The sequence below is a fragment of the Arachis ipaensis genome, chromosome B7 (assembly GCF_059453495.1).
Source record: "Arachis ipaensis isolate K30076 ecotype BB chromosome B7, ASM5945349v1, whole genome shotgun sequence".
Taxonomy (NCBI): Eukaryota; Viridiplantae; Streptophyta; class Magnoliopsida; order Fabales; family Fabaceae; genus Arachis; species Arachis ipaensis.
In genome coordinates this window covers 46,925,633-46,945,890 of record NC_142442.1, presented here as the reverse complement: position 1 = coordinate 46,945,890, position 20,258 = coordinate 46,925,633, and positions in this window count along the sequence as shown.

The window sequence follows — 20,258 nt, the reverse complement described above, 5'->3', positions numbered from 1 at the left end:
CACAAGAACCGTTGGCAAGGTACTAAGTTTGGTGTTCCCACACCAAAGTAAGTACAAAGGCCCACAAATAAATCCTGCATGCTAACCATTGTTTCCAAGTGCTTGGGGAACAAGCAACTTTCAAATATCATTGCAGAATGTCATACAAGCTTTTGGAGGTTTGAACATCATCAAAAAGGAGAAAGATGAACATGAAGGTCAGCAACAATGATGATGAGAAAAAGGAAAGCAATTGAACTCCAACAGGTTGTATTGTTAAGTGATTGTTTTACATCAAATATTGCTGTGATTAAAAGTTGGATTGTATCCTGATCTGCCCTGCCTATCTGCATAGCATAGTTTTTTTTTTATTATTTACCCCTGCCTGCATAGCATAGTCTTTCTTTATAAATCAATAAGCAAGGTGTCTGATCATTCACAACATTCTTATCTTCAAAACTTGTTTGCACTCAATTTTCAAGAAATGCATCACATGAAAGTTCTTTGAAAAGAAGGATTGAGGAATTAAACAATTTTGAGGCAAGCAAAAGATTAAGAGAAGTGGTGGTTCTGGTTGTGTGATAATGTATTGAGGTTGCATGCTTGTGAAAACTTGCATGGGAGCTCGTAGGCGGGACATGAAGTTCAAAGAAGTATTGTGGAGATTCTCAAAAATCTATTGATCCAAGAAGCAGCAAACAAAACAAAAGAAAGAAAAGAAAATACAAAAGCAAAAAGAACATGGTCCAAGGCTCTGAGCATCAATTACTAGGCAGAAAAGAAAGAAGAAACAATGACTCAAAGAGTTGTTAGCCTAGTAAAATGCTTGTGGTTGAAGTGTGTCAAGGAAAGAGGCTTGAGCAAGTAAATCCTCCGGGGTGCTTCAACACCTAATACCTTAAAACCAACTGGTTTAGGAGTATTGATTGAAAGCTTATCTAAAGAGCCGCCTTGAGACATGATACTTAGAGTCGAGGCCAAAGCACAGAAACCATAAGCTGCTTCAAGGTGATTACATATAAAGAGATCTCCATGATACCAATTGGATGAAAATCCTAATGACCTACGACTCCCAATATGTAAGGACTAGTGAGCACTGAAGCCCTTGCATGAGCATATGATTTAGAGTTCACCCCACTAATTCTTGATCACTTCACTCACTGCACTTTACAAGTATTCCTCAACCCATCTTAATTAAAAGAACCTTGGAGCATAAATCTATTTCTTGCTTGGGGACAAGCAAGCTTTAAGTTTGGTGTTGTGATGACAAGTCATCTTAACCTATTTTAGCTAGTCTTTTTCTTTAGTTTTCATTAGAATTATGCACTTTCTTGAGCTACAAGCAAGCTAATTGAGTAGATTTTCATGTTTCCCTTGATTGAACCAACCATATATGAATTCATGCCATTTCATGAGGTTTTGTGCTATATTTGTTGCATATTATGAAAGAATGAATATCTCATGATTTTGAGCATAGCTTTGATTAGTTTGGTTGATTAATGATAGGTGAAGAAAGCTTGGAGAAAAGTTGAAGCAAAGAGGAATGGCTAGAAGTGAAGAATGGAAGCTGATCTTGGAGGCATGAAGTTAGCCCCAACGTTAGCCCCCTAACTTGGAGGCTAACGTTGGGCATGAAAGATCACTCCCTGGACTCCCCACGTTTGAGCCAACGTTAGCCCCCTAACTTGGAGGCTAACGTTGGCAAGAGAAACTTGAAACTCATCCCTGGGCCAGCCAACGTTTGCGCCAACGTTAGCCCCCTAACTTGGAGGCTAACGTTGGCACATGAGTTATAAAAGGGGAGAAGGCCAACGTTTGCGCCAACGTTAGCCCCCTAACTTGGAGGCTAACGTTGGCACATGAATCACAAAGGGAGGGGCACCAACGTTTGCGCCAACGTTAGCCCCCTAACTTGGAGGCTAACGTTGGCACCACTAGCACTAAGCAAGGCCAACGTTAGGGTCAAAGTTAGACCCCTAACGTTGGCACCAACGTCCAAACTAGAAAATCATGCTTGCTGCTATGAAAAGTTGGGGTCAAAGTTAGACCCCTAACTTTGGCCCTAACGTTGGGACCAACTATGGCTAACTTCAAATCCGGTTCAATTGGTTCACTTCGGTTCTTCTTCAAACTTCAAGAGCAATCAACCAAGGCCTCTTTCAACCCAATTCCACCAAGAACAAAGGCTCAAAGCTTGAAGATCATTTTTGAAAGTGTATAAATAGGATAGAATTCAAGTTATTAGGGGAGCTTTCTTTTTAGAATTTTCATAATAGTTTTCGGAGAGCTTTTGAACTTGAGTGAACTTTAATTTCTTGCTTTCATTGCTTTCAATTTCATTTTACATTTGTCTTGGATCTTGGATTGGAGAATTGAAGAAATTCTGTTTCAATCTCAATCTTGGATCTCTTTGCTTTATTTACTGAATTTCATTTCCGGTTCATTGTTCTTCATCTCTTTCCTTTGCAATTTACATTTCCTTTGCTATTGTTCTTGTTGGATCTAGGAAGGCATTGAGATCTAGACTTGGTTTTCTAGTCTCTGGGTCCTGAGATCTGAATTCTCATTTCAATTCTCTGTTTAATGCTTTCATTGTTTATTCACTTTGCTGTTATAAGATCCGGTTCAATCCCAATTCCCTTTTCCTTCTTCTGTTTGATGCAATTTAGTTTTTCCTTGTTTAAATTCTGCAAATCCACATCCCAATCCCCTTTACATTCCAAGAAATTTACATTTCTTGCACTTTAAGTTTCTGCAATTTACATTTCTTGCACTTTAAGTTTCTGCCATTTAATTTCTTGTTCTTTAAGTTTCAGCAATTTACTTTCCCGCTCTCTTTAATTTCATGCAATTTACATTTTGCAAGTCACAAATCACCCAACCAACACTTGATTCGCTTGACTAAATCAACCACTAAACTAAAATTGCTCAATCCTTCAATCCCTGTGGGATCGACCTCACTCCCGTGAGTTTTTATTACTTGATACGACCCGGTACACTTGCCGGTTAGTTTTGTGATGTTTTGGGAGAGATTCGTTTCTCACCAAAATATCTCATCACACACCAACACATGATCCTTTGGTATTTGAGGAATCTTCTCCTCTTGAAATTGAGGTGGATGTTGAGACAAGTTCCACATTACCTCTAAGTTGTGATATGAAGAATGGAGAAGAGCTAGAAGAGGTTGGTGAGGAAGTAATTGAACATGAAGAGCCTTGTCAAGAGGTGAACATGGAAGAAGCTTGCCAAGAGGTGGAGGTATTCAAAGAAGAGCACAAGGGAATGGAACTTACAAGACCATTAGAGACGTCCCTTCCTAAGTCACCATCTAATATAACATTCAAGTGGGTAAAATTCTTATCTCTAATCTTTACTTTCCCACTTGAATATGGTTTGATTGAGACGGATGGGCAACTTAGAGCTCTTTGTGGGGTTAAGAGCAAAAGGGAATTTATTATTGGGTGGAAATGCCAATCAAGGTTCCTTATGGTTAGAAACTCAAAGTCTAAGTGTAATGGTTGGTATAGTTCTCAACTAAAGGGGTCTAGGAAGATGCTTTCGTGTTTATTTGAGAATTCAGATCACTTCTCACCCAATGGGAATTGTGATGATCAACTTGAAGATGGGTGTAGAAACAAGATTTGGAATCCGGGAATATATGAAGACTAATTTTGGAAGCCCTTAGCTTGTGTGGAACTTCATCAAAGCTTGGTGCCATTGATCTTGAATTTTGGAGCTTACTTGAAGTCCAAGCATTGGTGGAAGTTTCAAGATGAGTTCAAGCATAAGCCACCATGACAAGGAGCTTCCCAAATGTCTAACTTAAGGACTTAAACTAAAAGTGCTAGGTGGGAGACACCCCACCATGGTAAATTCTTTCCACTCTCTTTTAGATTTGGTTAATAAGTGATTGGAGTTGCCATTGTAGGTAGTTCTTCTTATTTTCTATACTCTTATGCATTTTGCTTTTATTGATAGGTTGTTTGTTGCATTCATGCTTTGATTAGTCTAGTTATTGTTGAATTGCATTTTACTTGTAGTATAAGTTTTGTTTTTAGTGTATTTGAAAATTTTTCAAAAAACCAAAAAGATTTGTTGTTGAATTTAATTTTGATTGTTTTAGAATGCTTGTAGATTAGGAGAGTGCCTTGTTTTTGAAAAAAAAAAAGGCATCCGCGCGCAAGCACGCTGTGCGCGCGCGCGCCGGTGGTGCATATCACACTCCTGGTACAAAAACCAGAGAGTTGTGCCAAAGTTATGCCTATTCTGTGCCGCGACCCACGCGCAAGCGTACATGACGCGTCCGCGCCGGTCACCATCTTCACATCCACGCGTATACATGCTATGCGCGTACGCGTCACTTGTCCCGCCTGCCCACCCACGCGCACGCGTGCCGTGTGCGTACGCGTCGGTTCCGCGTGCTGCTTCCCCTATTTTCTACTTTGTTTTCTTCCTCTTTCTTTCTAACTTCTTCTTTCTTCCTTTCTTACTTTCTTTCACTTCTTCTTTTCTTTTCAAAATTCCACTTTTTATTTTTCTTATTTTCATTTTCTTCTATATGTTGCATTTGCATATTATCACCCATTGCATTTTAATTTTGTTTTATAAATTGTTCTTATTTTCTTTTCTAAGTCTCTTATCTTAATAATGGTGTTGGATTCTTATATTCAATTGTTGAGGATTTCTTGGTTAATCTTGGTGCTTTGTGACTTGTTTGACATTAATTGTAATATTTGCTCTACACACAAGATTATTGCTTTAGTTGTTCCTGACTTATGATTCCTTATTTTTGTACCTCATCATCATTGAGTTAGGATGGGACCAAATGCTCTCATGCTTATCATTAATCTTGTTTGTGTCAATTATTGATTAAGCTTGATGCGACATGCTCTTCATGTTATTCACTTATGCTTTGATTTTGTTCTTGCATCAAGTATTAGTTGATATGCCCTTTGCCTATATTTCTTTCTCACTCACATGCGTAGCTAACATTTAGTGAGGACCATACTCTTATTCGGCATTAGCCCCCGCCTATGTTCTAATTGCTTTTATATCTTTGTTGTAGGCTTAATTTTCTTTCTTTTTCTCTCCTTTTAGGTTGGCCACCAAGAAGGAAAGGAATGGAAAGGCTTCTAAATGGGACAACAAACAAGTTCATTCGCACAACCTTTTGAAGGAGCTCATCAATTGTAGCAACCCGTCCACCTTACTCTTCTTTGCATGCACCGAGGACGGTGCAAATTTTTAAGTGTGGGGAGGTCGTCCGACCGAGCTCCATGGGTAACAACTTCCTTTTTCAACACCAATTCTTAATTTTTGTCCTTGTTAGTTGGTTGTTGCATTGCATGATAGGTTGTATGCTAGTTAGAAATTGCACATATTTTACCACTTCTTTTTATGTTAGGACTACTTGGTTAGGGTGATGATTTCTTTTCCAAGAAACTGTTTTTAGGGTACCCTACCAATTTGAAAAAAAAATTTGTTGAACTTGTTTGAAGAATTTATTTTGGAACATAGTTTTTGAGCTAAGAACACAAGCATGTGAGTTTTGAGCCCAATTGCGTGGTTACATCTTATAACCACTTATTTCCATTCTTGTGTGCATTGTTCTCTTTCTATGATTGTAATCTTTGATTTGTTTGATTCTTTATGTCCATTATTCCATGTATACATGCATTTATATGATTGAGGCCATCATTTTATTTATCTCACTTGCCCAAATGGCCTACCTTTCATCAACCATTGTTAGCCAATTTTGAGCCTATTTAATCCCTTTTGTTCTTAATTTTAGCACATCACTATCCCTAAGTGAAAAAAAATAAATGTCTTTAATTTGGATCTTTGATTAGCTTAGGCTAGTGAGGGTGTGTATCATTCGGGTATGGGAAACTTGGGACATTGGTTGAGGTAAAAGTGTAACTTTTATTTTAGTTAAAAATATTGGGAATTGGGTACATACTCATACACTATATGTAAAACCATATGCATTGATACGTTTGTATATACTTAAAAAAAAGAAAAAGAAAAGAAAAAGAACATATATATATGTATAAAAGAAAAAAATATATAGAAAAAAAAGAAGAAAAAGAAAAAGAGAAAAAGAAATAAAAAGGGGACAAAAATGCCCCAAAGTAAAGTTCAATAAGAATCAATGCATATGTGTGGTGAATTAAAAAGAATGCATGAGTATGTGAAAAAGTGGGAATCATGGGTAGCTAGGTTGTGTATTAGAATTGCATAGGTTGTTATATGTGTTTAGTGAGAGTTTAGGCTAATCAAAGATACAAATATCAAGCTCACTTGACCATATGTATCCCTACCTTGACCTTAGCCCCATTACAACCTATGAATAAGTCCTCATGATGAATGTATGCATGCATTAAATAATTGTTGATTGTTAGATAAAAAACAAATATTAGAAAGCATGAGTAGAAGAGAATTGAGTGAATCGACCATATACACTAGAGCGACTAGAGCAGATACACATCTGGTGAGGGTTCGATGCTCAATTCCTTGTTTCCGGCTTTCATGAGCTCTCTTCTTGCAAGTCTATTTGAACTTCATTTTGATATTCAAATTGGTAGAGTTGTGAGTCGTCATATGACCTTTACCCTACTTGCTTATATATGTTCTTGGAGATTGATTTGCTTTTGACCAAGTAGATAGAGTCATATTGCATTTAGTAGCTTTCATATAGATAGGTGCATATAGTTTATTTGCATTGAATAAATGTTCAAAACCCTTTTCTTGTCCTTCTTTATTCTTAGCATGAGGACATGCTTGGTTTAAGTGTGGGGAGATTTGATAAACCCCGATTTCGTGATTTATCTTGTGCTTATTTTAGGGGATTTTATCACCTTTTCCCACATTTATTCAATGAAATAGCATGGTTTTGTAATTCTCCCTTGAATTGTGCTTAAGTGTAAAAACATGCTTTTTAGGCCCTTAAATTGGTGATTTTAATCCACTTTAATTCTATTCGATGCCTTGATGTGTTTTTTGAGTGATTTCAGGTTCATAAGGCAAGTATTGGATGGAAGAAGTGAGGAGAAAAGCATGCAAATTGGGAGAACTCATGAAGAAATGAAGGAACCGTAAAGCTGTCAAGCCTTACCTCTTCACACTCAATCGACCATAACTTGAGCTACAGAGGTCCAAATGAGGCGGTTTCAGTTGTGTTGGAAAGCTAACATCCGAGGCTTCGAAATGATATAAATTTTGCCATATGTTGCTTCGCGCTCAGGGGCGCACACGCGCGGCGTGCGGGTGCGCGCCGATTCTGCCCGTGGGTCCATTTTAATGAAATCGCCCCCAGCGATTTTGCAGCTCATTTTGGGCCCAATCCAACCCATTTCTGATGCTGTTGAACCCAAGGATTGAAGGGGGAATGAACCAAGTAGTCATAGTTTAGTTTTTCATCATGTTTTAGGTAGAATTCTAGAGAGAGAAGCTCTTTCTTCTCTCTAGAATTTAGGGTAGTTTAGATTTAATTTTCTTAAATCTACTTTCAATTTTTGTTTTGATTTAGTTTTCCCTTGTTAATTTCTTGTTATTACATCTTAACCTTCTTAGTTTCTCTTGATCATTTCCTATATTTTGTTGCTTTTATGTTCATGAACCTTGTTGGATCTTGTTTACATTTAATGAAATTTAATGTTGATGTTCTTTTAATTGATGATTTGGATTGTTGATTTACTTTTCTTGCAATTGGTAGTTGTTAGATTTTATTATTCTTGCATATTTACCATGCTTTCCCTTTTATGCCTTTCAAGTGTTTGATAAAATGCTTGGTTGGTCTTTAGAGTAGATTTTGAGCATTCTTGGCTTGGAAAGAGTAATTAGGCAATCTTGAGTCATGAAAACCCAACTTATGTTGGTGATCTAGAGTTGTTAGCTAATATTGTTTCCATTGACGCTAATCTTTTTCTAATTTAATTAGTGAGTTGATTAGGACTTTTGGAATATTATTTCCATTGACGCTAATCTTTTGCTAATTAAATTAGTGAATTGATTAGGACTTTTGGATTGAAATTAGCTAGTCTTATTAGACTTTCTCTCATGGAAAATAATATGATACATTCTTTCAATGTTGGAGATGACGTAATAAGATAAATTCTTGTTCATTATTGTGATATGATTGATTAATCTTGTTTGACTTTCTCCCTATTTGTTGGAGTTGACTAAATAAGATGAATTAATCATTGCATGACTAGGATAGAAAGCCTATGATCTCAATCCTTGCCATGAATGTCTCTCTTTATTAATTGCTTTCTTTAATTGCTCTCTTTACTTTTCTTGTCATTTATTTTATTGCCCTTTCATCAATCAAAACCCCCTTTACCCCTTCATAGCCAATAATCATATACTTCATTGCAATTCCTTGTGAGACGACCCAGAGTCTAAATACTCCAGTTAATTTTCATTTGGGGTTTGTACATGTGACAAAACCATATTTTAATTTGATGCGAGAGTTGTTTGTTGGTTTGGAGCTATGCTTACAACGAAATTCTTATTTCTACAAGAGAAAATCTAGATCGACAATAATTTTTACCATCACGACCCTCTTCCACCGCGTTTCTATCCATGGTGGACACAACGGTGATGACAGCATCGATTCTTGATGGCGACGAAGCAGCTCGGAATGGAGAGTAGCAAAGGTAGTGGTGGAGGGGCGATGGCACAAAACAGTGCCTCCTTCCCCATTTTTGAAGCCCCTATTTCTCCATTTTGCATGTAGCATCACCGATGGAGGCTTGGCAGCGACGACGACGAAGCATTACGGCGGCACGAGCTTCAATAATGGCGATGATAGAACAACGATAAGCACGAAGTTTCCTTCTCCGTGTCTCTGCTCGGGCTCCACATCAGTGACAGCAATGCGTGGTGACGGTGGCAGTAGCCTTGACCGACGTCATCCTCTTCTTTTTTGTTCCTCCCTCCTTGGTTCACTCTCTCTTTCTCTGTATCTCTTTTTCTCTTTCGCATATGTGAGGGGTGTGAGGGGTGAGGGGTGAGGGGGTGGCTATTGGGTTTTGGTTAGAGTGTGTGTGTGTCGTTGTTTTATGGTTAGGGGTTTTAGAATTAGGTAAAAAGAGTAGTGTAGCGTAGTAATTAAAAACTAAATATAGTTCAACATAATTATCTTTAAGAATACTATTGAATCATCAACTCACAAATTATTTTTAAAGAAATACTCTAATTTTAAAATTAGAGATAAATTAATTAATTTTCTATAATAAATACTTAATTTAATAAACTACAACATAACTAATTTATAGTTAAATTTTCTAAAAATAATAGGTATTACAAATTCAGCATAATTATTGAATGAACTTTCCTAGGGAGGAACATATATATTTCTAAATTTAGGATCGGATTTTATATGATTAAGAAACAATTCTTTCATAAAATGGATATATTGTATATAGCAATCTCATGGACATGGATGATCTGACTCTCCCATAGATTCACTTATACATTTGGTTCTTCATTCTTTCCACTTTTTGCTAAATATTCACTTGCTTCCACCATGACAAAAAGTGCAAGCATACTTTCTTTATCACTTTGAATTATATAAGAAGATATTTTTCCATTTGAGACCAAAGCACTAATGTTGCTTCTAGACTTTATTCATACACTTCAACCAATAAGGATAAGTTACTCAGATTAATTGACAATAAGACTATGGGGTGTGTGTTTTGGAATTGAAGTCTTAATAATCACATAAACCCCGTAAATTATGGTATATGGATATCCAACAAAGCAAGATATAACAAGTTTAATGTTTATTGAACTATACTGACATGTACATTATATATGCTTGTATTATTATACATACTATCATTCCTATTTCAATCATATATGACATTTAATTTGAATCTATACGTAGGTTGTTTATTGATGAACGAATTTTTGATGGAATAGAATTTCATAATTAATTCTCGTTGCAAGTATAGTTTCTAAACCAACAATAATCCTTTCATACAAAAATTTGGTTGTCACAAGTAACAAACCCCTTAAAAATAATAACCAAAGTATTCAAACATCGGGTCGTCTCTCAAGGAATCGCAGGGAAGTGTATTTATTATTGGTTATGAGATTGTATCTTTTTGGGGTTTTGGATTAAGAAACAAGAATTGTAAATTGCAAAAGAAATAAACTAACAACTAGAAAAGCACTTGGCAAGGTATGAGAACTAGAAGTCCTATCCTAGCTATCCTTATCAATTGTGATGAGAATTGTTCATTACTCCCACTTAGTTAACCTCTAATTATGAAGGAAAGTCAAGTGGATGAATTAATTTGATTCCTCAAGTCCTAGTCAACTCCTAAGGAAAGACTAGCTTTAGTGGCATCCAAATCAATTAGCAACTTTCAATTATCAATCAACAAAGGAGTTTGATAACTCAAGTGTCACCAATTACTCAACCAAAGCCAAGAGAGGAGAAAAATCTACTCTAGCATCCTTCCAAGCATTTTGTCAAACACTTGGAAGGCATAACATAAAAACATAGAAAAGTAACAAGCAATATTAAATCTAAGCAACCAATTGCAAACATCAATAACACAAATTAAAGAAAGAAACAATAACCATAGAAAACATGAATTGCATTAATATGAAAATTGAATCTAACATCAAACATTCATAAACTAAATTGGCAACATAAGGAAATTAACAAAAGAAGTAGATAAACCAAAGTACTAGAATAAATAAGAGTATAAAAAAACTAAATTAAAGGAACATTGAACCTGGATTTGAGAAGAAATAAATCTAAAACTAAGATAAACCCTAAAACCTAGAGAGAAGAGAGAGCCTCTCTCTCTAGAAACTACATCTAAAACCTAACTTGTGAATAATGAGAAGTTGATCCTTGATTTTGCTCCACTTCCAGCTGATGCGCATAAACTAGTTATGCCACGATTTAGGAAATTGCACGATCGGCAAAATTCCTTCCGGAAAGTGCACCGGTTATCGTCAAGTAAAAACTCACAATAGAGTGAGGTTGAATCCCACAAGGATTGGTTGAATGAGCAATTCGGATTAGAAGTGTGTCTAGTTGAGCGGAATCAAGAATTAGATGAGAATTGCGGAATGTAAAATTGGCGGGAAACGTAAATGGCAAGAAATTGAAATGGCGGAATCTTAAATTGCATGAATTAAAGAGCAGAAGCTAAATTGCTGAAATTAAAAGGGAATGGGGGTGATTGCATGAATTGAGTTGCAGAATGTAAAGAGAAAGTGGAAATCGGAGATGGGGAATTCATTGGGTTATAGGAGATATTAAGATCTCCGAATCAAAACATGTTTATCTCTTCCTCAACCAATGCATTCATTAAATTTTGCTTGGCAATCTTATATGATTGGATCCCAATCCCTTGGCTCACCAATTCTCTCTAAAAACAAACAAATTCCCAATCCCTTGGTTTAAATGTTCATAAGAAGAGATGATGCTCGATCACTGATTATACCACACAGTTTCATGAACCACAATTTGGTAGGATTACATGTCACAATATCCATCCAAACCCCAATCCAATTCACTGTGAGAAAGCTTCTCTAGCATGAATCCTCCATTCCTTTCCCAAGGTTCCGAAGGATTCCAATTATGGGTAGTTTCTTTCCCAAGACAACTACCCAATGGAATTAGATCGAGAAGCTTTCTAACAAAATTCAAGAGAAAAGATTGAAGAAGAAGATAAACTATTATTGATTCATTGAATTACAATAGAGCTCCCTAACCCAATGAAAGGGGGTTTAGTGAGTCATAGCTCTGAATTCAATTACAAAGGTATGAAAACTAGCAAAATGAAAAGGTAAAAGTCCCTCCTAACTTAAATTCTATCCTATTTATACACTTTCTATATTGAGCTTCTGTTGTGTTTCTTGGGCTTTGAGGCCTCTCCCTGCTTTCCTTTTGCTTTGGGTTTATGATCCATAATCTTGATGAGGCTGCTGATCCACATTCTGTAACATTCATTGAGCCAACTTAGTGATAATCAAGTAATGACACATGACTCAACAAATTGAAATTCCAGACTCATCAATCCTTCAGGCCCAATCCCATAAACCATGATATTCAATTGGGTTTCATACCAGAGTAAGTTTAAGTTAATGTTTGTGCTCAAAAGCTAACTTAAACTGCAATATTTTTGGCCCAGAAACCTTTTCCAATAGTGGCGTTTAAGTTGCAGTTTAAGCTTCAACTGCAGCTTAAACGCCAGACACTTCCAGTGATGCCTTTTGTGGAAGCACGTTTAAGCTTCAGTTTAAGGTTAAACTGAAGCTTAAACGTGGAAATGGAAGAAGGCAGCCCTGGAGGGTAACGTAGTCGAACACGTTTAAGCTTCAGTTTAAGGTTAAACTGAAGCTTAAACGTGGAGATAGGAAAGGCAGCCCTGGAGGTCGAACACGTTTAAGCTCCAGTTTAAGGTTAAACTGGAGCTTAAACGTGGAAATAGAGAAAGCCATCCTGGAGGTCGAACACGTTTAAGCTCCAGTTTAAGGTTAAACTGGAGCTTAAACGTGGAAGCGGAGAAAGGTAGCCCTGGAGGTGTCGAACACGTTTAAGCTCCAGTTTAAGGTTAAACTGGAGCTTAAACGTGGAAATGGAGAAAGGTAGCCCTGGAGGTCGAACACGTTTAAGCTCCAGTTTAAGGTTAAACTGGAGCTTAAACGTGGAAATGGAGAAAGCAACCCTGGAGGAGAAAACTTGGTCGAACACGTTTAAGCTCCAGTTTAAGGTTAAACTGGAGCTTAAACGTGGAAATGGCTCCCTGGTGCATTCCCCATTTCTGGCGTTTAACTTCCAGTTTAAGGTTAAACTGGAGGTTAAACGCCACTTTCACCCTTTCCTCAGCTTTCATGATTTTGGCCGTTTAAGTTCCAGTTTAAGCTTAAACTGGAACTTAAACTCCACATGTGATATTCAAGCTTCCTTTATTGATTTTTGTTGCTTCCTTGCCTAGCCTCTTCTTTCCTGAAATCATCCAAACAACTGCATCAAAGTCTTGCAAATTTTCATGAGAATCTTCCATTCATAGCATTCAAGTAATATAACTAAAAACTCATACTGTTTGGATGGTTCATTGCTTTGTTATTCATTTAACCATTCTTGGTTACTTTAAGCTCAAGAAAGTGCATAAAACAACTAAAACTAACAGAAAAATGCTAGTGAAACTCGCCTAAGATGCCTTGGCATCACAAGCTTCTAATCTGTGTTTTTGGGCTTAAACTGGGCCAAGAACAGCCCAGAAATCGCCCCAGCGATTTCTGATACGTACAACACGTGGCTCCGTCACGCGTATGCATCGCCCATGCGTACGCGTCGCTTGTCTGCCGCACTATCCATGCGTGCATGTCATCCACGCGTACGCATCGCCTAATGGTGCGGTATTTGTAACCCACTAACTTACCGGCAAGTGCACCGGGTCGTACCAAGTAATACCTTACGTGAGTAAGGGTCGATCCCACGAGGATTGATGGATTAAGCAACAATAGTATTTGATAGCATTAGTTAGACAAATAGAAAATGGTATTGAGATGCAATATAAAAGACATTAAACAATATAAAGAATATTGAAGAAAGGCAAGTAAATACTTTGGGAAAAAATATGGAGAAGATAGTTAAGGCTTCAGAGTTATCTATTCTTCCGGATTAACTTTTCTTACTAACTATTTTAATTATGTAGGATTTAATTTATGACAAACTATATGTGACTAGACTCTAATTCCTTAGACCTTCCTAGTCTCCTCTAAAATTCATCAACAGCCAATTCCTTGGTCAATTAATTCCAATTAGAGGGTGATGATCGAATTCCAGTTTGTATGCCACAAAAACTTTAATTACCCAAAAATAAAAGGATTATATGTCACGTATCCCGTTAAATCCAGATAATTAAAATTTAGGAGAATATGTTTTCAAGCTATTGTTCAAGTAAAGAGCTTTTCCAAGTTTTACAAGAACTCAAGTAGAAAGAGGTTCATACTTCTGTTCCACCCAAATTCATAAGATAAAGAGTGAAAATAATTCTTAAATTATAAATCCATACATGAATTAAAATAGAAAAAGTAATTAAATTAATCCATAGAAATAGACAGAGCTCCTAACCTTAACAATGGAGGATTAGTTGCTCATAATTGAGAGGGAAAATAAGGATTCAGGTAAAATGTACTTTAGTAGTCTAGGATCGAATAATGTTGAAGTGGTATCCCTCTATTTATATCTAATCCTAATTAATTAAAAATCTATCTTTAAAACTAAAATAATATCTTTTCTTATTTTTAAAATTTAAATTTAAATTAGAATTAATTATAGCAATCAGCAAATCTTCAATTGATGGATGGGGACCACTTGGCTTCACTAGGATCCATACCTAACTTGGGCTTGGCAGCATGAATTGGAGTTTAGTTGAGTGAAGCTGCGCCTAACTTGGGCTTTAGTGCGCCTAACCTGAAGTGGGCAGGACCAATCTCGCGTATTGTTGTTGTGTCTTGCGCCTAACTTGAGAAATCTCAAGTTAGGCGCAGCCTTGGCAGCGAGTTCGGAGAAGAAGTATGGACTATTATATATTGTTAGAAAGCTCTGGAAGTTAGATTTCCAACGCCACTAGAATCACGTCCATTGGACCTCTGTAGCTCGAGTTATTCAGGTTTGAGTGCAGAGAGGTCCGGGTTGACAACATCATTCGCCTTCATCTCTTCTTCTGTAGAAACTCCATCAAATCCAGCCAAATGCTACCTAAAATAAACAGAATTGCACAAGACTCAAAGTAGCATCCGTAGTGGCTAAAAGATAATTAATTCTTGATTAAACTCAACAATTTAAATGCAAATTTACTAGGAAAAGATAGGAAAGATGCTCACGCATCACCTAACAGCAAGGCAACTATGGTAAATTTTATATCATTTTGAAACCCCGGATGTTAGCTTTCCAACGCAACTAGAACCGCCTCATTGGAACCTCTGTAGCTCAAGTTTTGGTCAATTAAGTACGAAGAGGTTAGGCTTGACAGCTTTGCAATTCCTTCAATTTCTTGTATTCCTTCCACTTTTGCATGCTTCCTTTCCATCCTCTAAGTCATTCCTGCCCTATAAACCCTGAAAACAGTCAGCAAACATATCACGGCATCGAATGGTAATAAGAGGGGATTAAAAATAGCAAATTTAAGGCCAAAGAAGCATGTTTTCAATCATAGCACAAAATTAGGAAGGAAATGTAAAACATGCGATTTCTATGAATAAGTGTGAGAATAATGGGTAAAATCTACTGAATTAAGAACAAGATAAACCGTAAAATAGCGGTTTATCATTTATGCATAGTAAAGTATGTATATCTTTTATTTTTTAATTTGAATTGCTTTGGATCATGAATTTTTTTAGTATTTGGTATTGAAACTTATTGATTCAATTTATTATAATTTTTGTGAGTTATTATTAGATAGAAAGGAATAGATTCTATTAAAAGATAAGTGTAAAAAAGCTAAACTAAAAAAATATCAATATTATTACTAAAGAAAGGACAACAGAAAAGTACTATGGGTAATAACTCCCAAATTAATAATAGAAATAAAAACATAGAAAAAAAATATTAGCTGATATGTTGCTCTACTTTTATGTTCAAAATAAAAAAAAAATTAAAAATTCTTATTCACGATAATTAAAAAAGATTGTGCTTTGAAAAGCACAGTAAATATTATATTGAAAATTTTTTTTCTTAAATTTAGATTAACGTTATTTTTTATTACTACTATTTATTGTTTTTTTATTTATTATTTTTATCCTACATTAAAATTAAATATTTTAGATTTTTTATTATATTTTATCATAATTAATTTTAATGAAAATATACCCGTAATATCTTAAAAAATACTAGTTTTTTTTCAAATTATAATAGTTTTCTTTGGATTGGTGTAGTATGCAGTGGGTGGAAATAGACAATGTTAGATCTTGGTTTGAAGGTTGGATGAATCAGTATGTTTGAAATATTAGGAAGAATAAATGGTATATGTTATTTTTTCTTACTATTTTGTCAGTATGGCAGTGGAAAAACATAAAAATTTTTGAAAACAAATCAGAGACCATTGAGGGGGTCTAAGAATATGTTAGGTGTTTAGTGAGTCTATAGGAAAAACAAAAGAAAGGAAAGAGTCTGAAAAAGTGGAAGGTATAGAGAATAAATAGGTGTGGTGGAATTGTCGATTGTTCATTCCTAATACACGTATGTTTGCAACAGATGATTATCTTACTTCTTTGCAAGGATGGGTGAAATGCTTCATGGGAGAAATGGTGGATGAAAAAAACAGAAGGTGAGGCAATTATAATCGGGCTAGAGAAAACACTGTAATTTTTTATGGAAGAAATCAATTTAGTAGAGGAAGACCTAGTTATGATGCTAGATAATAAAAACATCGTGGATTGTCTAGGGGATAAGAGCAATACAGCATGGGAATTAAGGTTTTTGAGGAACAACTTTTTGCTTCGAAAATTTTGTCCAAAATGTCACAATGATATACATAGGAAACAAAAGCTTCAAATGGAGAAAAATGTGTCTGTTACAGTGCCATGTTGGAAGGCAGCTAAAGTTTGCAAGACAAAAAGGTCCCTGGTGATGAAAATGATACCATTTCGAATGTAATCAAATTCTTATTAAAAAACCTTTTGAAAGAGAAAAACTACCATAGATTTTCGTAACTCCTTCACGAAATCCAAAGCTTCCTTCCCTCCAAAATGAAACTGAATTGTCATCGAGGAATGTGGAGTAGGAGAAACGAACCTCATCTGTTGAAGCAATTCAGACATCAAGCAAGGTAAGCAAATTTCTAACCTTTATGCTTTCTTCTCGTTAGGGTTCTAGGTAGTGTAGGGTGTGATTCATGCAAATGCCATGAACCATGGTCACTTTCTATTTGAGTTTTGTTGAGAAAAATTATTGTGTCCTCATTTTAAAGGTTTTTGGGATTTTGAAGCTTGTGATTTGATTTTATTTTTGTTAAAAATGTTTAGATTGATAAAAAGTTTGTGATTTTTATTTTTTACCATGGAGAAAATTTTGTGAGGAATAGTGAGAGGGGCTTATTTATGTGAATAAAAAAGTAGAAAATTTTTCAAAAATTAACATAAATTTTATCAACTTTGGCGATTTGGTGAAGTTGTTTGAGGGTTTAGGCTATTCTGGCTACAAGGCCATATATTAGTCTGATAGTAAGGCGAGTGATATTGAATCTAGGCTTCATCGTTGGTGCACGAAATTGTGATCATCAATGGCGCCAACAACTTGGTACGCACAATTGTAATCTCAACTCTTTATCACAACTCCGCACAACTAACCAGCAAGTACACTGGGTCGTCCAAGTAAAAACCTTACGTGAGTAAGGGTCGATCCCACGGAGATTGTCGTTGAAGCAAGCTATGGTCATCTTGTAAATCTCAGTCAGGCAGATTCAAATGGTTATGGAGAATTGATAATTAAAAGATGAATAAAATATAAAATAAAGATAGAGATACTTATGTAATTCATTGGTGAGAATTTCAGATAAGTGTATGAAGACGCTTTGTTCCTTTTGAACCTCTACTTTCCTATTGCCTTCTTCCAATCATTCATACTCCTTTCCATGGCAAGCTTATGTTGGGTTTCACCGTTGTCAATGGCTAACTCCCGTCCTCTGAGTGAAAATGGTCCAAATGCGCTGTCACCGCACGGCTAATCAGCTGTTGGTTCTCGATCATGTTGGAATAGGATCCATTGATCCTTTTGCATCTGTCACTACGCCCAACACTCGCGAGTTTGAAGCTCGTCACAGTCATCCCTTCCCAGATCCTACTCGGAATACCATAGACAAGGTTTAGACTTTTCGGATCTCAGGAATGCTGCCAATTGATTCTAGCCTATACCACGAAGACTCTGATCTCATGGAATGGAAGGCTCGGTTGTCAGGCGAGGCAACCATGCGTCATGAACCAGAAGGCTAAGAGATACGCACTCAAGCTATTGCAAGTAGAACGGAAGTGGTTGTCAGGCACGCGTTGATAGGTGAGAATGATGATGAGTGTCACGGATCATCACATTCGTCAGGTTGAAGAACGAGTGTATATCTTAGAGAAGAAATAGGCTTGAGTTGAATAGAAAAACAATAGTACTTTGAATTAATTCATGAGGAACAGCTGAGCTCCACACCTTAATCTATGGTGTGTAAAAACTCCACCATTGAAAATACATAAGAACAAAAGGTCTAGGCATGGCCGAATGGCCAACCTCCCAAAGAGGGTTCAATCATCAAAACATGATTCAAAGATGATCAAAAGATGAATTGAAAGATGAAAATACAATAGCAAAAGGTCCTATTTATAGAAAACTAGTAGCCTAGGGTTACAGAAATATGTAATTAATGCAAAAATCTTCTTCCGGGCCCACTTGGTGTGTGCTTGGGCTGAGCATTGAAGCTTTCACATGTAGAGACTTTTCTTGGAGTTAAATGCCAGCTTTTGTGCCATTTTGGGCGTTTAACTCCAGCTTTCATGCCAGTTCTGGCGTTTTGACGCCAGAATTTCTATGCTGACTTGGAACGCCGATTTGGGCCATCAAATCTCAGGCAAAGTATGGACTATTATATATTGATGGAAAGCCCAGGATGTCTACTTTCCAACGCAAATAAGAGCGCGCCAATTGGGATTCCGTAGCTCCAGAAAATCTACTTCGAGTGCAGGGAGATCAGAATCCAACAGCATCTGCAGTCCTTTTTCAGCCTCTGAATAAGATTTTTGCTCAGGTCCCTCAATTTCAGCCAGAAAATACCTGAAATCACAGAAAAACACACAAACTCATAGTAAAGTCCAGAAATGTGATTTTTGAATAAAAAATAATAAAAACATAATAAAAACTAACTAAAATATACTAAAAACATACTAAAAATAATGCCAAAAAGCGTATAAATTATTCGCTCATCACAACACCAAACTTAAATTGTTGCTTGTCCCCAAGCAACTAAAAATCAAATAGGATAAAAAGAAGAGAATATACAATGAATTCCAAAAACATCTATGAAGATCAGTCTTAATTAGATGAGCGGGGCTATTAGCTTTTTGCTTCCGAACAGTTTTGGCATCTCACTTTATCCCTTGAAGTTCAGAATGATTGGCATCTATAGGAACTCAGAATTCAGATAGTGTTATTGATTCTCCTAGTTAAGTATGTTGATTCTTGAACACAGTTACTTTATGAGTCTTGGCCGTGACCCTAAGCATTTTATTTTCCAGTATTATCACCGGATACATAAATGCCACAGACACATAACTAGGTGAACCTTTTCAGATTGTGACTTAGCTTTGCTAGAGTCTCCAATTAGAGGTGTCCAGATCTCTTAAGCACACTCTTTTTGCTTTGGACCACGACTTTAATCGCTCAGTCTCAAGCCTTTCACTTGACACCTTCACGCCACAAGCACATGGTTAAGGACAACTTGGTTTAGCCGCTTAGGCCAGGATTTTATTCCTGTGGGCCCTCCTATCCACTGATGCTCAAAGCCTTGGATCCTTTTTATTTTACCCTTGCCTTTTGGTTTAAAGGGCTATTGGCTTTTTCTGCTTGCTTTTTTCTTTTTCTTTCTTTTTCTTTTTTTTGCCAATTTTTTTCTTTTTTTTTCTGCAAGCTTTTCACTGCTTTTTCTTGCTTCAAGAATCATTTTTATGATTTTTCAGATTATCAATAACATTTCTCCTTTTTCATCATTCTTTCAAGAGCCAACAATTTTAACATTCATAAACAAAAAATTCAAAAAATATGCACTGTCCAAGCATTCATTCAGAAAACAAAAAGTATTGTCACCACATTAAAATAATTAAACTAGTTTCAAGGATGAATTTGAAATTATGTACTTCTTGTTCTTTTGTGATTAAAACATTTTTCTTTTAAGAAAGGTGATGGATTCATAGGACATTCATAGCTTTCAGACATAGACACTAAGACACTAATGATCATGTAATAAAGATACAAACATAGATAAACATAAAGCATAATTTTCGAAAAATAGAAAAATAAGAGCAAGGAGATTAAAGAACGGGTCCACCTTAGTGATGGCGGCTTGTTCTTCCTCTTAAAGATCTTATGGAGTGCTTGAGCTCCTCAATGTCTCTTCCTTGCCTTTGTTGCTCCTCCCTCATGACTTTTTGGTCTTCTCTAATTTCACGAAGGAGGATGGAATGCTCTTGGTGCTCCACCCTTAGTTGTCCCATGTTGGAACTTAATTCTCCTAGGGAGGTGTTGATTTGCTCCCAATAGTTTTGTG